This window comes from Triticum aestivum, chromosome 5A (assembly GCF_018294505.1).
Source record: "Triticum aestivum cultivar Chinese Spring chromosome 5A, IWGSC CS RefSeq v2.1, whole genome shotgun sequence".
Taxonomy (NCBI): Eukaryota; Viridiplantae; Streptophyta; class Magnoliopsida; order Poales; family Poaceae; genus Triticum; species Triticum aestivum.
The window spans coordinates 60,123,382-60,128,888 of record NC_057806.1 but is presented as its reverse complement, the minus strand read 5'-3'; positions in this window follow the sequence as shown (position 1 = coordinate 60,128,888).

Sequence of the window (5,507 nt, the reverse complement as noted above, 5' to 3'; positions counted from 1 at the left end):
CCTTGCCTGGAGTATACTCGATACTCGGATTATACTCTTGAATCATTTTGACCCAGCGAGTCTGCCTGAGGTTGAGATTAGGCTGAGTGAAGATGTACTTGAGACTCTTGTGGTCAGTGAAGATGTCCACTTTTCTTCCCAATAAGAGATGTCTCCAAGTCAAAAGAGCATGCACAACTGCCGCCAACTCGAGGTCATGAGTGGGGTAGTTCTTCTCGTTGGGCTTCAACTGGCGAGAGGTATAAGCCACAACTTTCTTCTCTTGCATCAACACTGCACCAAGACCTTGAAGAGAGGCATCGCAGAAGACCTCGAATGGTTTGGATTCATCAGGAGGAGTCAGAACTAGAGCAGTGACCAATTTCTCTTTCAAAGTGTTGAAAGCGATGTCACATTCCGGAGACCAAACGTACTTGACGTGCTTCTGGAGAAGGTTTGAAAGAGGCTTCGCGATCTTTGAAAAGTTCTCAACGAACCTTCGACAGTAACTTGCGAGACCGAGGAAGCTACGGAGTTGCATCACGTTCTAAGGTGGTTCGCAATTCACAATTGCAGACACCTTCTCAGGATTCACCGCAATGCCCTTGGCAGAGATGATATGCCCAAGATAAAGAACCTCATCGAGCCAAAATTCGCACTTTGAGAACTTGGCGTAGAACTGGTGTTCCCTGAGCTTATCGAGTACCAAACGCAAGTGCTTGGCATGTTCTTCCTTGTTCTTCGACAAGACCAGAATGTCGTCGAGATAGACCAAAACAAAGTCATTTGTGTAGGCATTGAAGATGAAGTTCATCATGCGAGAGAAAGTCGGAGGAGCGTTGACGAGGCCAAAAGACATGACAGTGTATTCATCTGAACCATAGCTTGTCGTGAAAGCCGTCTTGGGAATATCTTGCTCACGGATTCGAATCTGGTGATAACCCATACGGAGATCAAGCTTGGAGAATACTTGGGCACCTTTGAGTTGTTCGAACAGCTCGTTCATGTTGGGAAGTGGGTATTTGTTCTTGATAGTCTTATTGTTCAATGGACGGTAGTCAACACAAAGTCGGTCCGTTCCATCCTTCTTCTTCACAAAAAGTACTCCACAACCCCACAGAGAGGAACTAGGTCGGATGAGACCCACTCACTCTTGAATATCAAGTTGCTTCTTCAGTTCCTTCAACTCTTCAGGTCCGAGCTTGTAAGGACGCTTGCAAACCGGTTTTGTGCCAGGCTCAAGATCGATGACGAATTCAACTGGCCGGTGCGGAGGCATTCCTGGAAGCTCTTCTGGAAAGACGTCTTGATATTCGCAAACGACTGGAATTTGAGAGATGGCATCCAGTTCACCCTTCTCATTGAGAGAAAACAGACGGATGGTATCATCATGAGTGGCAAAGACAATAACATCCTCAGACGAATGAGTCAATTGAATCTGCCTGGCAGCACAATCAAGATGCGCCTTGTGCTTAGATAGCCAATCCATTCCGATAATAAGATCAATATCCGAGTTACCAAGAACCACCGGAGAAGAAAGGAACTTGTAGTCGCCCAACGTGATAGAGACATCCGGGATGCAATTGTTAGAAGTCATTTGCTTGCCCGGAGACACAATCTTCAACAGGAAAGGAATCCTTTCGGTCACAAAATCATTCTTGGCAACAAACGGTGTTGAAATAAAAGAAAGAGATGCACCAGTGTCAAAAAGAACTTTTTGTAGGAACATCGTTAATAGGAAGGTTACCCATGATGACATCTGGCGAGTCCTCTGCCTGAGCTGCATTCAACAAGTTGACCTTGGCGTGCTTGGGGTTATGCTTGACCACAGCTGTACTTGCCGATCTCACAGGAGGAGGAGGAGGGAGACGCCTCTGATTGAAGCATTTGTTGGCATAGTGACCCTTCTGTTGGCACTTGTTGCACGTGACCTCGGAAAGCGGACCGTGATACAGAGCACTCGATCTTGGAGCTTGAGACGAAGTCTTGTTCTGAAAGCCAGGGTTGGATGGGTGGGAAGATCCACTTCCACCTTTGCTCTTCTGTTGATACGGCTGACGGAACGGAGGAGGAGGAAGCCAATACTTCTGCTGCTTGGCCACTTGAGTAGAGGAAGAAGGAGTAGCATCTCTGGCTCGCTTCTTGGAAGCATCGCACTTCAGTTGAGCAGCCTCTTGCTTCAATGCCATGTTGTAGAACTCATCATACCTCAAGGTCTCAAAGAGAACAAGAGCTAGCTGGATTTCCTCTCTGAGACCACCCCTGAACTGGTATATCATGCTCTTCTCGTCAGGGACGTCCTGCTTAGCAAAATGGGCGAGCTTATGAAACAACTTGTTGTAGTCATAGACAGACTAAGAGCCTTGCTTCAGGTTGCAGAATTCCTCACGCTTGCTTTCAACCACGCTCTGAGGAATATGATGAGCTTTGAAGTCTTGACGGAATTCATCCCAGGTAATCACACGGCCTCCTCTGGAATCCTTGTACTACTGAAACCATTCTGCAGCTTGGTCTTTGAGTTGGAAGGAAGCGAACTTGACAAAGTCCTCAGACCTGACGTTACTGCACTCGAAATGCTTGCACAAGTCCACGAGCCAATTGTCAGCATCAATTGCCTCAACACAATTGCTGAAGGTCTTTGGCTGGTTAGCAAGGAACTGGTTGAGTGTAGCAAAGTGATTCTGATTGTTGCCCTGGTTGCCTTGGTTGCCTTGGTTTGCTTGGTTGCGCTCTTGAAGAATTTGCATGATCAAGTGCGTGTTTGCATTGGTTGCGGCCATCACAGCTTGCCATGCCTCCGGAGGAGGTGGTGGTGGTGGCGGATCAGGATTCAGAGTCGTGCGCGTTGGAGGAGCCATCCTGAAGAGGTTGACATCCATTAGCACACTGATAGATAAATATTGAAGCTGAAACCAATGGGTAGAAATTGCAACATATAGTCTTCACATCCGAACATAAGAACGAATGCATTCCAATTGAAATGGTCACATATCCATAAATTGCGAAGCCACTTAGAATTTAGGTAGAGGAATAAAATCAACAAGGTACGGATCAAGAACGAATACTCGGTAAGAAATCCCAATCTCAAACCAAATATCCGTGGAAGAAGAGCTAGAGCTACAAGAATTCCCACCTATGAAACTCCCGAACCTTTCCGGTTATGCAATCAGGTGTTGGGGATACAGGGGAAGCATAATATCTCACCCAAATATAGCAAATCCTACATCCAGCTGTATCCATCCTTCAACACATAACCGAGAAAAACTTTGGAAACCATCTACCTCAACCTTCGAAAAGCATCCGTTATACAAGTTATGGCAATACTCCCGAACTCCCGCCCCAGTACTGGGTGGCGTCGAGGTTATCTCACCAACAACTACATAAAAGAGATTTTCGATGTCGGTGAACTAAACCCAGGTATTCCAGAACTGCAACGATAAAATTGTGATGACAACAACTCGGAGCTCAACTCCCCGGGACACTGCCACAACCCCTAAATGACAGGAGGCACCAAGAACAATGTTCTCGTCACAAAACCATCGGAACGATTCCAAGATACCCGTGTGATCCTGAATTTTTTTTAGTGAAATTTGAGAAGAGAAGAGTCAAAACTCTACGTCAGGATGCCTTACCAGAGCGATGAAGGGACTGGGGAGTAGAATTCCTAAACTCTCCGATATATAATTCCTAAATGACTCAAAACATTTTTCTAGACTCAACAACGGCTGCTAAAAACTATCAAGCAGTGGGGGCTCCTAAGGTCGGGGAAGGCTCTGATTACCAACTTGTAACGCCCTCGATGCGGCTATATCTCCTACGTGTCGAAGCACGACTTAGAGGCATAACCGCATTGAAAGCAATGTCGCAGGTAAGGCAATCTTCACAACATCCCATGTAAAATAGATAATAAAAGGGGAAGGTACATAGTTGGCTTACACTCGCCACGTTAAAAAAAGTACATAAATAGCATTACATCATCCAATCACTCATGGCCCGACTACGGTGCCAAAATAAAGATCAACCCAACATGCGACACGGTCCCGATTGCCCCAACTGGGCACCACTACTGCTCATTAGGGAAAGACACATAGTAACGGTGTGAGTCCTCGTCGAACTCCCACTTGAGCTCAAGCGCATCATCTGGAACGGAGTCATCAGGCCCTGCATCTGGTTTGGAAGTAATCTGTGAGCCACAGGGACTCAGCAATCTCGCACCCTCGCGATCAAGACTATTTAAGCTTATAGGTAAGGCAAGGTAATATGTGGAGCTGCAGCAAGCGACTAGCATATATGGTGGCTAACCTGTTCGCAAAAGAGAGCGAGAAGAGAAGGCAAAGCACGAATGAAGAACTAGAGAACCAACTACGACAAACATTACTCCAACATCCTGTTCACTTCCCGGACTCCGCCGAGAAGAGACCATCACGGTAGCACACCCAGTTGATTCATTTTAATTAAGTTAAGGTTCAAGTTATCTACAATCGGATATTAACAAATTCCCATCTGCCCATAACCGCGTGCACGGCTTTCGAAAGTTCAAATCCCTGCAGGGGAGTCCCAACTTAGCCCATGACAAGCTCTCACGGTCAACGAAGGATATACCTTCTCCCGAGACATTCCGATCAGACTCGGTATCCCGGTTCTACAAGACACTTCGACAAGTTAAAACAAATCCAGCAACACCGCCCGAATGTGCTGACAAATCCAGATAGGAGCTGCACATATCTTGTTCTCAGGGAACACTCAGATGAACACTACGTACAACTAAAACCAAACCTCGAGTTTCCCCGAGGTGGCGCTGCAAGTGGCTCTGTTTGGACCAACACTCAGAGGAGCACTGGCCCGGGGGGGGGGTTAAATAAGATGACCCTCGGGCGTCGGAAACCCGAGGGAAAAAGAGGCTAGGTGGCAAATGGTAAAACCAAGGTTGGGCATTGCTGGAAGAGTTTTATTCAAGGCGAACTGTCAAGGGGTTCCCATTATCACCCAACCACGTAAGGAACGCAAAATCCGGGAACATAACACCGATATAACGGAAACTAGGGTGGCAAGAGTGGAACAAAACACTAGGCAAAAGGCCGAGCCTTCCACCCTTTACCAACAAGGAACTATCTCCAATCTTCACCTGCAACTAGCAACGCTATAAGAGGGGCTGAGCAAAGCGGTAACATAGCCAATCAATGGTTTGCTAGGACATGGTGGGTTAGAGATTTGACATGGAAATTTGTAAGGCATGATAAGCAAGTGGTAGGCATCGTAGCATAGGCATAGCAAAAGAGCGCTCTCTAGCAAAGCAAAGATAGAAGTGATTTCGAGGGTATGATCATCTTGCCTGCAAAGTTGTCAGAGTTGACGGGATCCTCGAAAGCAAACTCAACGGGCTCCTCGTTAGCGGACTCGTCTCCCGGCTCTACCCAATCAAGACAAACAAGCAACAAGAGCACAATCAACCACGTGCAAAGCTCAAACAACATGATGCAAACATGGTATGCTATGCGGGATGCGATATGTGATGCATATGCAAGGTT